General features: G+C 48.0%; 1 pseudogene; it reads right to left on the bottom strand.

Moving 5' to 3' along the window:
- Positions 1–6,520: 6,520 nt before the first annotated feature.
- On the bottom strand, positions 6,521–7,459 carry LOC102384209 (annotated as a pseudogene).
- Between the last annotated feature and the right edge of the window lie 11,590 nt (positions 7,460–19,049).

Genomic DNA, 19,049 nt, shown 5'->3' with positions numbered 1-19,049 from the left:
TACCTTCTTTTTACCCCCTATGTATTTAAAAAAGGACTTCTTGTTATCCTTGATCCGGGTCGCTAGTCCCAGGTCCAGCTCCACCTCAGCCTTCCTAACAGCCCCCCTAGTTAGTTCAGGACAAGATATCTCCTTAAGAAATTCTTGCCTCAGAAGTCACCAGATAAAATATATCTCGTATAAAACATAAACAGTTCTTGTAGCAGAGACTGGAAGCCAGGCCCACCACTCCCACCCCCAAATGTGATGGCTCTAGCCATAAGGCTAGGGAGCCATGCTCCTTTGTGTATTTTTTGTCTGACCCAATGTATGTTGAATTCTTTGTCTACAAAGTGGCATTGCTACACAAATTGCAGACAACTTGTGGCCTAGTGCTTAGGGTGCTTTTCTGGGAGCTGGTGATACTGAGCTAAAATCCCCTCAAGAAGAGAAGGGAATTGGCTCAAGGTCTCCTGCTGGGTGATTGCTGTTGCTCTAAGATTATTGTACAAAAGGGATGGGAGGTGGGGGGTGAACATCACCACTGCCAACTTCTTCTCTGAACATGTTTTAGTACAAAATCCACTTGCAATTTTTGCAGGTTTAATCCAGTAACATTCTCTAAAAATACCTATGGAATGAGACCTCCAGGAAAGAGGGCTATAGATACATCTGGTTTGTGTATCCCAAAAAAGTTTAGGAGAGAGATGGGCACTGAGTGCTCAGACTTGTAAAGACTGAAGCACTTCTGGGCATGTGCTGAAGCAGAACTTTAGGTGCTTGGGGAACTTGAAGGTAGAAAAAATAGCGGAGGCTCTGGAGTTTAGCTGCTTCCAGGGAAATCAGATTTGCAGATCCATAGTAGATCTCCTGGGCTCTTCTGCTAAGGTGGCCCTTAGATGACAGAGAGAGGTCATTTTGAGGTACGTGCAAAATATTTTTTAAATGTTCACTTCTGGTGAAAGAACTTTCTGAATCTTTCCCTTAAACATAGTCTGATTTGCATTAGGTGATCTTTATGTGCACATTTTAAATTTATTTTAGACACAGTTTGGACGTGAAAAAAATGCAGATTAAGTTTTTGCATTGTTTGCGTCTGATACCAAGGACCTTTTGTTCAAAAACAAGACCAAGTGCCTGATTGAAGTGCCTAAAGCACTTGGAAAGCAGTACATTGACTCTGTTGCTAATCTCAATCAGCACAATCCATCAGGTAATTGTAACAGTCTTAGATAAGAAATAGATGAAATGGCTTTCTTTGTTTATAGACATGCAGTATGTAGGGAGTTGGAGCTGTAGGCAAGTATTCCTGTCCCTTGCCTGTTCAGTTTTTTCCCCAAACAAAAATGAGGACAAACCCCCAGTGTTAAAATATATATAAAACAGTTAATTGCATGGATTGTACACTTGCTGAATGCGCTGCACAGGAATGGTCTGTTCCCAATACAGTTACAGGAGGAAGATGGTTATAGAGCCTTTCCTATCCTGCCTATGTGCCCAATCTGGTTCTGTAGGAGCCGCTTCTTAAGATAAGAGGTTTCTAATTCAGTTTTTTATGTCCTTTCAGTTCTTGACATTTCCTCTCAGGTGGCCACCTAGGGCGCACCCCATGAGTGGGAACATAATATGTTTCCCTAGGGATAAATAGCAGCAGCACATATTTAGTGTTGATTCAGGTGGGGTGGCTCTGGCTGGCCAGGCTCCAGATTCGGGTGGGGCACACTGCCACCATGTGTGTCCTTTTGCTTTTTTCTGGTGCAGGTTTTTTGACACCAGGAGAACCCAGTGACAGAAAAACCCCACCACACTGCTAATTAGCAGTGCGGCAAATGCATGCATGTGAGGTATGCGCAGTTTGCAGCACCACAGATGTGTTTGTTGCACCACAACCCAAGAGGGTTAAGTAGGAGCTGTGATGGAGGTAATTTTGTGACAGGGACTCAAGTTCACTAAGGTACTTGACTGAGACCACCCATTTATTTCATGTAGTTCACCATATACTCTTTGAATGGCAATGACTTTTGGCCACTTGTGACCTATGGTGATTTGAAATAATGTCATGACAAGTCCCTTGAGAACTTACAGTCCATTGGCTGCCAGAATTAGGACCATATTTAATCCCTTATGTGGAACTGTTGTGTGAAAGGAGCAGATGAGCTACATGGCTGTAAAATCTCTGCTGCCCATTCAGTGCTCCTGCACCCTCCCCCATGGCCTTTCCTCTTGGAAGAACCCATGGCCAGAGTAGATTCTGGTGGGACTGGAGGAGCTCCTTATAGCACAGTGCATGTGTGAGCCCATGATGCGTTTTCTCTATGGTCAAGTTGCTGTTATTGTTTTAATTGTCTCTTTTCCTCTTATAGAACTCCAGAAGCTCTGCAACTTCCTCCAGTCTCATTAATCCAATCAATGGGATGCAAAACCAGGAAAGTTCATTCCTCCTAGCATTCTCAGCACTACCTGGGGACCCCCTGCTTCCATCTCTTTCTCTCCCTTTAACTCACCATCACGAGGAGGGGTTAGGCTTTTTTTCATACAACTTTATATTCCTGACTGTCATCAGAACAAGAAATAAAATCTTGAAATGTTACAAATGGGCCTGCTGTGATTTATTTGGGACTATTGTGGAGGTTTTCTGCTCTTATTAAATACAAAGAACAGTGCAGTAAGATCTACCAGATTTGTTTTTCGATGCACCCATCATGTTTCTGGAAGCACTAACACACAGTTATGTTTCAGACTTCTGGGACTTGTTCAGATCCAAGGCCCAGTTGTCAAGTGGAACTAATCAGAGCTGTTCAGTTGATGTCTCTGCTAGGACTAGATGACCTGCATTTTACATAGTAGAGGGCTTTACAAAAGCATAGTTCACTGCATGGAGAAATTACATAGCTTATATTTCTAGAAGGACATTTCATGGAAAAGTACGACTGTGATATGAAAGCTACTTAACAGTCTGGACAGTGAAAATTAGGCCACCCTCTCTGGCAAGCTTATTGAGGCACCCCAGTCAGGGCTATTGGTCAGTGTCAAAGCCCAGTGGGAATCCAGAGCTTTGAATTCATCCTTCTCAAGGCAGGTACCCACATATCGTCTTTCAAGAAAAGGAGCAGGATTTACTATTTTTAGTCTTTGTGTTGGCTTTTTAGCTTTAAGTGATCTTCTTAGTTTCTTTGCATTCTTAATACTTATTGGTTCAGTTCTTGTTTGGTTTCCTCGTTCCTGCTAGCATTCGCAAGGGCCAAAGGGAATTAGGCACCCAGACCCCTATTCAGTGGAAGCTGAGGTGCAGATTCTTAAAGACACTTACACATTGCTTGGCTCAACACTGAAATGTTATACCTCAGAATGAAATGGTTTAAAGGAACCATCGATTTAAGTCATCCAAGACAGATATTTTTTGAGCAAAAAAAATGATTCACTTGAGAAACTTTTTCCAGCTCTGGGCATTTCCATTCTCTATGTAACAGGAAAGGGGATACAACAAACTTTGTGGGAGCAAGCGTCAGTGCTGTAGTAGTAGATTTCAATTTGAATTCAGGACACAACATTTAGTAATGATGACCAGGGGTTCAAAACCCACCCAATCTGGGGCAGTTCATGCTACAGCTCCATAGTCTTGAGAGCAAGATGGACACAGATAAGGTTATGTGGAAGACTGTTATTTATACAACACATTTTATATGACAGGACTGGTTGGAAATGGGTTGTGAGTAGCAATGCCTCCCAAATATATAGGCTTGGTAGGATTCAATTTTTATCAATAAACACTGATCTTACCTGGCACTCACAGACCAACAGAAAAAAAATGCCCATCGGTAATCATCAAAATTAATGGAAAGGGGAAATTAAAAAAAAATCTGGGAGCAGGATGAGAAAATTCAATGCAGGGAGTGCCACATGTACTCTCACACACATACCCACACACATATGTGCAGCGGCCACTGCAGGCAGGGTGAGAAAAGTCTCCCTTTCTCACTCACAGAGAGAGAGAGAGAGAGAGAGAGAGAGAGAGAGAGAGAGAAAGCAGGTGCCACAGGAAGGGTGGAGAGAGCCCTGGCTGTGCTGCCCGCGCACTGCTCCTCCAGCAGCGGCTCAGGCAACTGCTGCAGAAGCTGGGGCCGTGCTGATAGGGCTGTGCTGGGAGTAGAGGTTGGAGGAGCAGGGCTGTTGGCATCTGGGAGCCCAGTGCCACCAGCCACTCCCTGTGCCTAGATCCCGGCCCATGACCAGGCACCAAATTCCCGGCAAGCTCAGGCCAGCCCCTGAATGATCAGACTTTGCCAGGAGTTCGGCCCCTGTCCTGATCACACAGGGGCCAGGCCAGGAAGGAGCTCTGGGAACATGGGAAGATGCAATGTGATCAGGGCAGGGCAAATGCGGGTGCCCCTGGAGTCCAGCTGCTGCCCCCACACTGCTCACGGAGGCTGTGGCCATCAAGGGGCCAGGCTGCCCCTCCACTGCCACCCACCAGGTAGGGCTTGCCTCCTAAGGGGCTACAGGGCCCAGGGAGCTGCATCCCACTCTGAGCTGGGTGTGCAATCTTAAACATTTAATTCAATAAACATTGATTCAAAATTGATAAAATTGAAAGAAATGCTTTAAAATAAAAACATTAAAAATATGTATTAAAAAAAATTAAAATTGAATTCTGCCAAGTCTATAAATATAGCAATAAGAATACCTACCTCATCTTTAGCTCTTTCCATCTTTAACTCAGTTGATCTGAAAGGGCTTCAGAAAGGAAGTGGTATCCCTCTTTTACACACAGGGACCACTGAAGCACACAGAGGAAAAGTACGTTGCCAAAGGCCACCCAGCAGCACAGCCTAGAAGAGCCATTAGCAGACTTTCATCGCTGCATGCCAGATTGACTCCATTCAGGTCAAAGGTGAGGGATGTGCATGGCCTGATCAAATGGCTCTGCAGGCTGGATCTGGCCCAAGAGCCCTGGATTACCAATCCCTGCCTAAAAGATCATGGGCACTAATACAGGGCTCACAAATTATTTAAAGCGATGTTATTTTATTCCTATAAACTATAGTGTGAGTATGTGTTGGAGGGCTGGGTGGAAGAAGGGTGGAAAAAGACTTGATTTCAGTCTGGGTGAGTATGGGTAAATTCCATGTGGAAAATATCATAAATTGCGAATTCAACTTGGTGGGAGAGGTAACTAGGTCAGGCAGTGTGTTCTAGTGGATCAAACTTGGCATCACAACTCACTGGGATCTGGGTCTTAGACTTGGTTGTGCTCTCAGGTGCCATTGTGTCAATTCCTGCCCTTCCCGTTGCCTTGGTTTCCTCACTTGTGTAATGAGTCTAATGAAACCAATTAATCACTTTAGATGTGTTGAGACAAAGGGCTGTAGGCATCACCTATCTGAGTAACAGGACCACGTGGCACTGTAAAATTCAAAGAGGGTTGTAAAGCTGCCAGGAAACAAAGTGGCATGAGCTTCATGGATGAAAAGCAATCAGTCAGAGGAAGGAATATTTATTACACTAATGAAACATGGTTGGAGACCCCTTCATATCTTGAAGCCACTCTAGGCACCTATGATTTTGTCCTCCTTAACTTGCCTTTTTTTGGCTGGGAACATCTTTTCTTATATCTCATTCTTGGGAGAGGGGAAGGACTTCCTTTGGATAAAAAAAAAAATCACTTACATTTTTTGATCTTGGAAGATAAGTATTTGCACCATGCTTCCTCAGTCCACAATGGCACAAGGTTTCTCTGTACCTCCTGCTACCTGCTCCCCAATCCCAACTCCTTCTCTGCACTGCAGCATCATCATATAGCCTGTGCTGTCCCATCCTCTTGATAATCTGACCCCCAGCTCCCCTCATCCTGACATGATAAAAGGGGACAGCCACACCCCATCCTGCCTGTCACTTTCCCATGACAATTCTTGTGTCCACAACCACAAAGTGGATGGCTCCCAATCAGAGAAGTTGCAATATGTCACATAGAATAAAATGCTCACTGTGTTTTACCAGGCCTAGGGTACACCCGAGAGAGACATAGGTGAATTTAAGTCTGACTTTTCCAACAGTTGTCCAGGATAGCTAGGGTCTGGGCTCAGGGAAGAGTTACTACTTCCTCAGATGCAAAAATTTAGACACCAATTCCAATATCTCCAAACCAGCCAAGTGATACCCTGGCATAGGCTTGGAGTGAGCACCCATCGAAGTAGCAAGCTCCCACTCCCCATTCCCTAAACCGGGATAATTGTTTACCCTGAAAGTGCATTAAAGCTGGTGCCCTCCAGAGGAAACAGGAATGTTTCCCATTTCTTGCACATAAGGTTTAGCAGTACTTTCTGTCCCTGGGGTGGATTGAAGCTGGCTCCCCATAAAGGAAAAAGGCTGTGAAACTAATTCCCTGTCTCCTGACCTGGTCAACCTCCCACACTGGGGCTGAATTGCACTCAGTTACCAATAGCACCCCCAGCAGGGGCATGACCATATGGCCTATCCCCCACTCCCAAATAAGAGCAGGTACTCTCCTGAGGGGGAAGTCCTAGTGTCCCAATTACTCATGTTAGGCATACACCCGCCTGGCTATGACCCGCCTCAGAGCGGCCTTGACCTCCTTGTTGCGCAGGGTGTAGATGAGGGGGTTAAGGACAGGTGTGACAGCCGTGTACAGCACTGTCATAAGCCTGTCAGTAGCCAGAGACCTCTGGGAATGTGGCCGCAGGTACATAGCCCCAGAGCACCCATAGTGGATGGCCACCAGAGTCAGGTGGGCCCCACAGGTGGAGAAGGCCTTTCGCCGCCCCTCTGCTGAGCGCATGCCCAGAACAGCCCTCAGGATCATTGCATAGGATACTATGGTGAGAGTCAAACAGCCCAGGATGATGGAGCCGGTGACACCAGCCAAGAGGATTTGGTTGAGCTGGATGTCAGAGCAAGAGATCTCAAGGAGTGGGGACACATCACAGAAGAAGTGGCTAAGGTGTCACTTACAGCAGAAAGAGAGACGTGATGCCATGATGGCATGGAGAAGAGAGTGAAAGAATCCAGCTGTCCACACTGAGCCAGCCAGGGCCCAGCAGAGCCGGCGGCTCATCAGCAGTGGGTAGTGCAAGGGCCGACACACAGCCAGGTAGCGGTCATAGCCCATAACAGTGAGAAGCATGGCCTCAGTGCTGCCCAGGAAGTGGAAGAAGAACATCTGAGTGATGCAGCCCCGCCAGGATATGGGGCTCCCACCAGTGCCACGCCATACCAGCCCCACAAACATCTTAGGCACCGTGGTGGAGGAGTAGAAGATGTCAATGAAAGAGAGGTTGCCAACAAAGAAGTACATGGGGGTGCGTAGATGGGAGTCCCACAGAGTTATGGAAGCCACAGCCAGGTTCCCTGAGACATTGGTCAAGTAAAGGAGGAGGAATAAGCCAAAGAGGAAGCTGTGGAGCTCCTGTGTGTCTGACACCCCAAGCAGGATGAACTTGGTCACTAGTGTCATGTTATCCATGTCCTTGGGCTCAGCTTGCAAGAGGAGATGAAGAAGGGAAGTGCTGGTGGCTGTAGGAAAATGACAGGAGTGAATGGAGGGCTGCCACAGCTCTTTCCAAGCCCTCATCCTCTGCCCCCTGATGCTGCACTATCAATAGGGCCCTTAGAATGGTGCTCCAACATGCTCCCCACCATCAGTCACAGGGACCCCTCCAACTTCTGCCTTGTACTATGCTCTTTATGTACCCCAGCTAACAGTCATCCACACACCTAGCAACCCTCGTCCCTCATCATTGTGGCCATCCCTAATTCCTTATTCATATGCACTCTCATTTCCCAGTTTCCTCACCCATCAAACAGGGATCTGCTTCAACATACTCCCCAACCTGTACAGTTAAGCCTTCCACCTTCCTATTTACCATACCCTTTTTGCACCCTTGTTCACAGCTACAGCCACCCCTCCACCCTGTAACATTCCTTTTCCCGTTCATTCAACCCCCTGCACTCTAATCCCCCAAACTCTGCACCCATCAGCATCACCATATGACAATATTCTTGCATCTTCTGCTGCCCAGGCCTCCCTACCCTGCAGTGTCCTTGCTTCCCAGTTTCCTCTATAACCTAACTCTTGGCAACCCTTACTACCCATCTGCCCTGAGCCCTGTTCTTCCATACCCACTCTCGGGAGCAGGTGAAGGAGGTCCCAACCCTGTCTCTGACCCTCTCCCCACAAGCCAAAAAGATTCACAGTTTACACATAGCCTTGCATCAGAAACTAAGCAGACCTAGATCCATTTGCAAAGCAGTACCTCCAGTTAACCCTTCTAGCTGCCTTCATGGTGAAGACATTGTAAAGAGAAGGAATCCAAGCTATACCCTTCTCACGAGTTCTTTCCCCCACACTGTCCCACTGTTTCCTGTTTCCAAGGTCAGCAAGCTGGGCAGATAATGAAGCAAAAGGAAAATGCAGTGGCTTTCGCAGGTTATATACAGGGCTATTGTCAACAGACCTGGCTCCTAGCTCTTGTGTGCCAATTCTCACTGCCTGTAGTCATGGAGAGAACTGGTTCTCCTGAGACCCACCCTCTTGCTCTAATTCACTTGATCCCAATCCCTTCACAGCCAGAGAGAAACCTAGGAGCCCAAACCCCAGAGTAATCGAATGATCTGTATTTTTCTCCCAGAGTCATGAACAGAACCCAGCAGTCCTGGCTCCCAGCCCCAGTCCTGAGACACTACCTACATTGTAGAGATGGAGATAGAGTGCAGGAAGCCTGACTCCAATCCATAAAGGTATCATCCTATCTGGGAACAGAATCCAGAATCCTTTGCTCTAACTCATGAAACTTCCACTTCCCTTCAGACTTTGAAATGCTCATGAACTAATAAGAGGCCAACCAAGGCACAAGCCCATGCTAGTTTTATACAGGGTGCAGGTGACAGTCTTGATGCATCTGATAGATAGAAATAATAGAAATCATAGATAGGAACTCCATTCATCCTAGGGAACTCACCCTGACCCTCTAGTGAGGCAAGTCACCTGGAGAAGTTCCTTTAGACAAAGAGCCCAGCTCCTGGCATTTGTTATTTAACAGATGCCTAGTGAACATAAGGATCACCAAGGACCCAGCCTCAGGGATCTGAGGGCCTCTGAGATTGCTGGTTGGGTAAAAGAGTTAAAACCAATTAAAGTGTCTTCTGCAGTCTCTCTGCAAAACTGATGTACATTCCCCCTTCCAACACTGATGATAGAACGCAAGAGTCCTCCTGAGTCCATGCCTTACCCCACATGCCCCTCCACCACCCAGCTTTAATCTACTTTCCACTTCCCCTCCCAAATTCGGAAAGAGTCAGGAAGTCAAAGAATCATAGAGAAGAAGGGCTGAAAGGGACCTCCAGAGGTCATCTAGTCCAACCTCCTGCCTGAGGCAGGACCATCCCTGTCCAAACCATCCCATACAAATCTGTTGTCTAGCCTCTTACTAAAACTAATCATCCCTGACACAACACAACACAACACATAGCACCATAACCTGCCAAAGATAAAGCGGGGAGACCATAGTTTCATAGTTGATAGGGTCAGAAGGGACCTCAGTAGATCATCAAGTCCAACCCCCTGCCATGCTGGAAAGAGTACTGGGGTCAAACGACCCTGGCTAGGTGATTATCCAGACTCTTTTTGAAGAACCCCAGGGTAGGAATGAGCACCACTTCCCTTGGAAGTTGGTTCCAGCTCCTAGCCACCCTGACTGTGAAGTAGCCCCTCCTGATGTCTAGCCTGAATCTACTCTCAGTCAACTTATGGCCGTTTTTCCTTATTACTCCCGGTAGTGCTCGGGGGAACAGGGACTCTCCCATAGCTTGCTGGGCCCCCTTGGCCAGTTTGTAGACTTCTCTTGTGGAGGCTGAACAGGTTCAGGTCCTGTAGCCTCCACTCGTAGGGCCTGACTTCCTGTCCCCTGATCATGCAAGTGGCCCTCCTCTGGACCCTCTTAATGCTGTCCACATCCCTCCTGAAGCGTGGCATCCAGAACTCCAACTGCGGCCTGACCAGTATCACATAGAGGGGGAGGATCACCCCTGTCATGACCCCGAGGTGGGGGCTAGCGATTGGCTTGCTAGCCATATAAGAGGCTTGAGCAGTTCCCGCCCAAGCCGGAGATCTCCGAGAATCTCGGGAGGACCCCGAGATCCCCGATTCCGAGAATTCCGGAAGAAATCCGAGAGAATTCCAGAGAGAATTCCATGATTACTTCATAGACTTCTACGTAAATCTCAGACCGACTGGTGGTCTGATCAGCTACCAAGAATCTCTCCCCGTCACAGAACGATCCCGATGTATCCCTACCCTGCGCGCTCATCGAGAGTCATATTTCGGACTCTCATTTCGTTATCCAGAGCTCTGTCCGGTTCGTTTTGCGGAGCCTAGCAAACTCTGTGTGTGTGTGTGTCTTCGGTGGAGCCTAGCAAACTCCACGTGTGTTTGTCTGTAACTGCAATGCAAGCAAGTCTTTCTGCCTGCACCGCGACCACCTACGGTGTAAGTAAAGTTTTCTTTGTTCAACCGTACGAGTCCGTGCCTAATCCTAGTCCGTCATGCCGAATTTCCCCGCCCACATGCCCGGGCCACAGCCCCTCGGCCCCGACAACCCCCTTGGACCTGCTCATGATACATCTGTGGATACATGACAAGGTGCGGTTAGCCTTTCTGACTGCGTCCCCACACTGTCGGCCCATGTTCATTTTGGAATCAATAATGACTCCCAGATCCTTTTCTGCCTCTGTGCTAATGAGAAGGGAGTTCCCCAGCCTGTAAGTATGCTCCTGGTTCTTCCTGCCCAGGTGCAATACCTTGCACTTGTCCGTATTTAAACCCATCCTGTTCTCATCCGCCCATCCCTGTAACCTGTCCAGATCAAGTTGTAGCCTGTCCCTCTCCTCCAGCATGCCAACTTCTCCCCACATCCCCATCTCTCTCCCCATCTTAGTGTCATCCACGAATTTGAACAAGGTGCTTTCACCCCCTCATCCAAGTTGCTGATGAAGATGTTGAATAGTGTGGGCCCGAGGACCAAGCCCTGGGGGACTCCACTGCTCGCATCCCTCGAGGTCAAAAAAGACCTGTCCACCACCACTCTCTATCTGAATGGGTGTGGCCCTCCAACCAATTTGCGTCCCATCTGACTGTGTAGGCATCGACACCACAGTTGCCTAATTTCTTAATGAGAATGCAGTGAGAGACAGCAGACAACACCCTGCTTTTGTAAAAGGTTGTTAACATAGGCTCAAGTGATTCCAGGTTGAGGACCATACTTCATGTTACAGAAGAAAGCAAAAACTCCAACAGTCCATATCAATCTGACCATGGGGTACAATTCTTTCTTGAACCCACATACAGCAATTGCTTTAACCCTGAGCAAGGGGAGGATGGCGGGGGTTCCTTTAGCCAGGAATCTCAGGGTTTTAGTCCCAGCAGGAGCACTGGCACACCCCAGTCACAATCCCCAGCCTTCTCTGCAACGAACACCCAATGCCTCTGGTGAAAGCTTAAGAAAGAAGATGAAGAAGAAAAACTTTGACACATGTAGCAGAAAGGAGGTGGGGGGATTCTTTCAAGCTACATGAGGCAACCATCAAAGTCCAGAAGAATGGGAAGGTTGATATCCAGAAGCATGGGAAATACCCAGCAGAACATGGGCATAACTATGCCTACATCATCCCTGACCAGTGGCTGTCCAACCTCTTCTTGAACACCTCCAAGGATAGAGAGTCCACAACTTCCCTAGGGAGCCTGTTCCCCTCCTTAACTGTTCTAAGGGTGAAGAGTCCTGCCTCCTGGCCTCTTCTCTCTATCCTTTAGACCAGGAGTATCTAACTCACCCATCCCATGGGCTGGATGAGGGGCACAGGGTCAGTCTTCTGGCTGGATCAGGCCAATTGACCTACCCCACATGTTGGATCCAACCCATTGGACTGGTCCAGCGTAGGCACCACATGCAATGTGTGCCCTGGACTAGCCATTTGTGCTGCTTGCACTGCATGACTAGCCATTTGTGCTGCTTGCACTGCATGCATCAGCTGAGCACAATGTGTCCTATGCAGCATTCACCCACCCTGGCCCTGTTCATGGTATGGGGCACCTGCAGCAGCCCAGCCCTGAGAACTGGATACAGCACATGGGTCCAGTCTCTGGGCCCAATCCCAAACATCTCTGGATTCAGTGCTCACCCCAGACTGGTTCTATGTGCCGGCTCTAGCCCAGTGCATGGCACACAGTGCATAGCCCTGGGGCTGGTCCAGAGCACCTGCTGTATGTGGCACCCATGCCAGCCTGGCCCTGCACACTAGATCTAGCATGGATGGCCCATCTGTGGGCCTGATCAGGGCTGGCCCTGAATCTGGTTTGCAGGGCTGGTCTGGCATGGGAATCACGCATAGCATGCACTCCAGAACAGCCCCATGCCAGGTGCAGCCTGTGCCAAACAGTCTCCATGCACCACATGCAGTGCACAAGGCCAAGACCACCTCATGCTGCATGCAGCACGCAGCACTTTGGGCAGGATGATATGACACCCCTTCATTAGAAGACAGAGGAACAGGAACAACTTCAGCATCCTCTAGATGACAGCCAGGGCTCCAGGCTTCTCTTTCCAGTAGGTTCCACATGCTGTGATCTGACTCTGTTTACACGTATGAGTGCTTTGAACTGTGAGGTCCCACCTCCCAAACTGTGCCCACCTTAGCTAAGTACAGACAGTCAAAAAGCCTGAGTCTGAATTGATTCAGTCTTTCCAGATTAGTCTAAACTGCAGAGATTAAACTGAGAAACAACTGGACTCATGTTCATTTTTGATTCAGGAAATGTAGCCACCCGGGAGTGGTCAGAGGCGGAGGGGGGGGGGGGGGGGGGGGGGGGCTAGAGCACAGCTCGCTGGCACATAGCCAGCATGGGCTGTGTGTTCACTTCCTCTTCCTGCTGCCCCTGGAGTCTCTGGGATTTGCAGTCCAGAATCACAGCAGCAAGACTTTGCAGTGTTGCTCATCACTTCCTCTTCTTGCTTCTAGGTACATTTGGGGTTTGTAGTCCACAGTTGCAGCCGGCAGTAATTTTTTAGCCAGGGCAAGGCAGGCCAGGGCAGGTCAGGGCACCATATTCAGGGGAAGGGAAATTTAATCTCCCTCCCCAGCCCCAGCCCCCAGCTAGAGTTTGCCTGCAGGGGGGGCAGTACCTGCCTACCCCTCTCCCCCTCCACATGAACCCTTCTCTGCAGCAGCAGACAGCCCAGCCCAGCCCCACCCAGCCTAGGGCTGGAAAGCATGCTGGGATGCTGGTGGATTGTGATTTAAATTGAACCAGGAAGGGGTATGGGACACAAGTTTCATAAACTGCTTTGACTCGAATCAATTAAACCTGATACTAGATCTGATACTGAGCTTCTGTCCTGTTACAAATTTAAACCAGTTTCTGATTATTTAATCCCTCCACCTACCATATGGCCTGCAGGGTCAGGGGGCCACCCACTGGCTAAATCCCAGCACCTCTTTGAGAAGGTGAGATTAGGAACATGGTACTTCTTATCCATACCCCTCCACCTCCTGAGAACCTCTTCGAGCTGCAGTGCTATAATATCCCTCATATCTAGAGACAGCCAGTAGGGGACAGCATTGGACAAAGTGGGTGGGTTGCAGCTGAGTAGCCTGGTCAGGAGATGAATTTCTGGGCAGCTGATGCTGGTCCAGATGGACCATAGCAACCTTTGCATGAAGGAGAATGGTGTGGGTTGTTTGTGAAATTAATTCCCCAGCGTATTAATTATCAGGATTGTTACTATGCCACTCAGGGCATTCTTAGGAGCTGAGAATTGCAGGTAGGAGGGGTTTTTGTTTTGTTGTGGTTTAGTTTGGTTTGGGGTTTTTTTAGCTGAAACACCTGCATTGTGGCTATTTGCTTTCTTGTCCAGATGGTGAAACCAAGGCACATAGCATTTGAGGCCAAAAAAGACCCTTATACCAGTCATTGCAAACTCCTGCAGAGCAGAAGAGACAGGATCCATGTAGCATTCCCTATGTCCTGCCCATCACACTGGCCTAAGCAACAGCCCTAAAACAGCCTAAAGGTTTGCTTTGTTTTACCAGCTTTTTCAGTTACTTCTGGTGAGTCTTGTGGTATTTGTTCCTCAGCAATTGACATGAAGAGAAATGAAGATTCAGCATCCTTTTTTTCTTTTTATGAACTCCACTATGGATTTTCCAAAATGCCTAACAGAATAACCACAGTATTGCCAGTCCACAAACATTAAAAAATCCTGAGCTAAGTGTCAAGAAATCATGATTCGCCAAATTTCCCTTGATGCTGTTTGAGTAGATGGAAAGGTGAGATGGAGAGTCACTTAAGAGGTGCTGCACTATTTTAGCATTGTACCCATCTTTCTGAAAGGCCCAGACCCAAAATATTGACACAGCATGAAGATCTCCCCTCAAAAGGATTCAAATGTATAGCCTGTTATTTCAATGATCAGCACTACTCCTCCCATGTGTCCATCACTGTAGGCTGCTGATAAACCAGTTCCTAAGGAAGCAGTGATTGTCAGAGGCATGAACTGCTTGTGAAGAGAGATGCTACAGCTTCCTCCTTGGTTTCTTTCTACTTCTCTACCTGGCCAATGTCCTAGCAAACCTGTCTGTGGTCTTCATCACTCTGTGGGCCCCACATCTCCACACCCTCATGTACTTCTTCATCAGCAAACTCTCTTTCACTGACATCTTCTACTCCTCCACCACAGTGCCTAAGCATCACGGTAGTTCTGGCACTGGCATGGGATGGCACTGGTGGGAGCCCCATATCCCAGCGGGGCTACATCACAGATGTTCTTCTTTCACTTCTTCCACTTCCTGGGCAGCACAGAGGCCATGCTTCTCACTATCATGAGCTATGACTGCTACCTGGCCATGTGTTGGCCCCTGCACTATCCACTGCAGATGAACTGCCAGCTCTGCTGGGCCCTGGTTGGCTTAGTGTGGGCAGGGGACAATTAGCTTCTTTCACCCTCTCCTCCATGCCCTCATGGTATCACGCCTCTCCTTCTGCCATAAGTGACGCCTTGGGCCCTTTTTCTGCTATATGTTCCCTCTCCTTGAGCTCTCCTGCTGTGACATCCAGCTCAACCAAGTCCTCTTGGCTGGTGTCACTGGCTCCATCATCTTGGGCTGTTTGACTCTTACTGTTGTGTCCTATGCACTTATTCTGAGGACCATTCTGGGCATGCATTAAGCAGAGGGTCTGCAAAAAACTTTCTCCACCTGTGGGGCAACCCTGACAGTGGTGGCCATCCACTATGTGTGCTCTGGGGCTATGTACCTGCAGCCAAATTCCCAGAGGTCTCTGGCTACTGACAGGCTTGTGACAGTGCTGTACACAGGCATCACACCTGTCCTCAACCCCCTCATCTACACCCCGTGCAACAAGGAAGTCATGGCCACTCTGAGGTGGATCGTAGCCAGGCAGGTGTGAGCAAATGAGATTCTAGGCCTTCCTCCTCAAGAAAGCACCTGCTTTACCTGGGATTTTCTGCCTCAGAGGGCTGGGAAATAAGACAGGATATTTTTCCTGTAGTGAGGACTGACTGCAGTTCAACCCAGTATGGGGGAACTGACCATTTCAGAGTATCTGGAACTTGCTACAGAGCCTTGGGGGCACCTAATGCCAATCTACCCAGAGAATGGGTAATGAGAACTTTCCTTTGCTAGCAATCATCATGTTGGTCCAACCCCATTGCTGGGGAACTGGTTGGCCTGACTTGCAGGGACTGTGACAAGGGGCCTTGCCCCCCACGACCTCAATATATATATAACCCTGCTGAAGAGTACATAGGTTGCGTGACTTGAGTAGCCTCATTAGGTATGCAAAGTCAACAGGTCAAGGGTCTGTTTGTATCCATTCGTTGATTTGGGCTTTCAGTGTAATGAGCCAAGGAGGAAAGAAGGGCATAAACCTTTGTGTCACTTACCTGATCTTCTTCTCATTAGCCCTCCCTTTCCAGTATTTCCCCCCCCCCCCTTTGGAAGGCACACAAAGGCCTGGATGTGTGGGGACTGGACAGTTCTATGGGAGGTGGTGCAAAGGGTTGGGGAGAGCCCAGGAAGACTCCAGTGCAGGGTACCCCCTTGAGAGCCTTCTGGCTGTGGCTGATAATATCTTCACTAGTAAAAGACATCTGAAGCTGAGATTGAGGGGCACTGCCTGAAGTGGGGAGCAGTGGCAATCCTGGTGTCAGGCAATCCTGAGCAGCAGCAGCCAGCCAGTGATAGGATCTCCGGCCTGCAATCCAGAGGGGGAGACTCATGTCGCCATCCCTTCCAGACTGGGATAGAAGGTAGAAGCCCCAAGGTGGGGAGTTCTTAGATAGACACTGACCACTGACACCAAAAGACCCATGGGGCTTGTTATTTGGGATGAGTTTGGAGTGTTATTTGTTATGTTGTTGTTTGGGATGATATTTGATATTCAAAGTATTTTGTTATTTGTGGAACTTGATAATTTGGCCTATTTAATTGCTGGATTAATTAATAATGGATAGGAAAGTTAACAGCACAGAGGCCATGCTTCTCACTGTCATAAACTATGACTGCTACCTGGCCATATGTTGGCCCCTGCACTACCTACTGCAGATGAACTGCCAGCTCTGCTGGACCCTGGTTGGTTTAGTGTGGACTGTGGACAATTAGCTTCTTTCACTCTCTCCTCCATGCCCTCATGGCATCATGCCTCTCCTTCTGCCATGAGTGACGCCTTGGGCACTTTTTCTGCTATGTGTTCCCTCTCCTTCATTTTTTGGTTACCTTCAATAAACTGTTATAAATCGGTTAAAACATGAAGTTATAATGAACTTTAACATGCAAACATTCATACTTTAAGTGCCCATAGTAGGGTCTAAGTGTAACATCTAACTTCACCCTAAGTCTAATCAGGGTACACAGACTAGGCATTCCCCCTCCTTGTCTCCCTTGAAGGGCTTGAGCCAGGAAGTGTACTAAGAAGACTCCTGCTTGATCAGGTTCCACACAAACTGCTATGGCATGAGCTGCTTCCTTTAGAAACATGACCTGCATCCAGGCATTTTGTTGTAGTGGCATTGTTTTTACAGCACTCAGTCAGGATTTGCAAGCTCTTGGTTCAATACCCTCCTCTCTCTAAGAAGGCTCTCTTACCTGGGAGAATACCCTAACTGCTAGACTCCATAGTAATGGGCACTCCACCTTTCTTACTAATACCACAACTCTATGCAGGAAAAAATGAAAATTCCAAATTCTCAATCTAAATCTACTGTAAACTATGAATCTCCTTGAACCTTTCACTAGGAAACAGGATCTCCAGGCCTCACCTCACTCTTCCAGCTTCCCATTTTTGCAATAAATGTGTTCCAAAATCCACTTGCATGTTTAGATTTGCTTGAAAATGCTGAGCATTCCCCATATAGGCCATTGTTCAGGACCCTCAGCCATTGCTTTCCTGGAGGCAGGGCAGCCAAATGCTTTACGGACTCCAAAATCTGAACCCATAAGCGCAAAGAAGTAATGTTAAGGTTGTAGATTCATCTCAGTAAATATTAAACATTCACTAGACTTATGCTACAGAAACTATAACATTTGCAGAGTTACTCCATGGATCATTGAATTTACAAATAATGTTTCTATAGATACAATAGAGTTACCAATGGGTTTCTCCCAAGACAATGTTTAATTATCCAAGAATTACTAGAAAGTTATTATAAATTCCTACATAAAAGTTTACTGGGTTTCTACAAGATTTTATGTATAATTAAGAGTTGCACTGTAGATACGACAGTAATAACAGTTATGGCATAGGTACTGCATGTTTATACATAATAGGAAGGTACTGTAATAAGGTTGGAGTGTTGAAGGTCCCCTGTCTGTGAGAACAATAATATCCCAGTCTGTCACTTCACACCCTGACTCTGTGAGGGTGGATGGATGTATCCTGGCAGTTGAGAAGCTGGTAGGTTACAAAAACCATCAGCTATGCATCCCAGATCAACAGTGTCAATGATTTTCTTGAGCTCCTCAAACTTTTGAATCAAGTGGAGCAGGGTGTCATAATTAGAGGAGACTTCATCACCATAATGCCACTATGATTGAACAGCCCACCCATAAGGACCCTGCTGTCCAAGGTCCCCACCTTTCTCAGTGATAAAATAGCTGAAGACCTGGCTTGTTTTGGTAAGATAACCATCCCTATTTGTAGAATCTCAATTGGCTGCACAACACCCAAGTTCAAGCATATCCTGTTCTTCAGGAGCCAGGCCTTTAGGATAGGAGCAAGTCCTTGAGAACCACCCTGTGACATGTTGTGGCAGGGTACTGTTGGTGTCTGCCACTTTAAGGACTGAGCCAAGCAGCCAGCAGGTGGTTGATTGCGGTGGACATTTTAGAACTCTCACTGTCTATATAAACAGAGCAGTTGCCTGCTGGCAGGCCAGCCAGAAACATTGCTTGGCTGCAAGGCTGTATGCAACACCATGGAGGCAAGGGCAGGAGCTGTAGGGGATGGTTCAGAGGCTCCTGGTCCTGGGCATGACCTAAAACTGCACGCCGCTGGGAGTGGGTGGTCTGGTGGGGCTCTCAGTGGTGCGGGAGCCTCCAGGAAATGCCAGGCCAGTTACCAGCCCAGTGAAAAGTGGGTCAGGGCACCTTAATAACCCCAGCTCCTACAACCAGTTGAGTTACCCCCTAGTAGGGTCCAGAAGGCAGACCCAGGAGAGAGAGTGGGGCTATAGACTCAGAAGCCTGACTTGAAATCCCTTGACTAGTCAATGCTGGGGTCAGGACCGGAGTATCAAAGGGCCAAGGGCCCAGTGTGAGGGATGCCCAGAGCTGAGGAACTGGGGTTCCAACTGGCCTGGGAGTAGGCCGCCTGAGTGGAGGGATCTTGTAGAAGTTTGGACTGGAGGATTCTGGGGCCCAGTGTGGGGCCAGTGAGGTTAAGTTCCATAGATGCCATCTGCAAGACTTGGGCTGCAGTGTAGGGGAGGAACGGAGGCACAGATAGCATCCCCTGGCATTGGGGGGGGGGGAAAAAAAAAAAAAAAAAA

This window comes from Alligator sinensis, unplaced genomic scaffold, assembly GCF_000455745.1.
Source record: "Alligator sinensis unplaced genomic scaffold, ASM45574v1 scaffold842_1, whole genome shotgun sequence".
Taxonomy (NCBI): Eukaryota; Metazoa; Chordata; order Crocodylia; family Alligatoridae; genus Alligator; species Alligator sinensis.
Note: the sequence above shows the minus strand (reverse complement) of the source record. Positions and strands in the feature narration are given on the sequence as shown.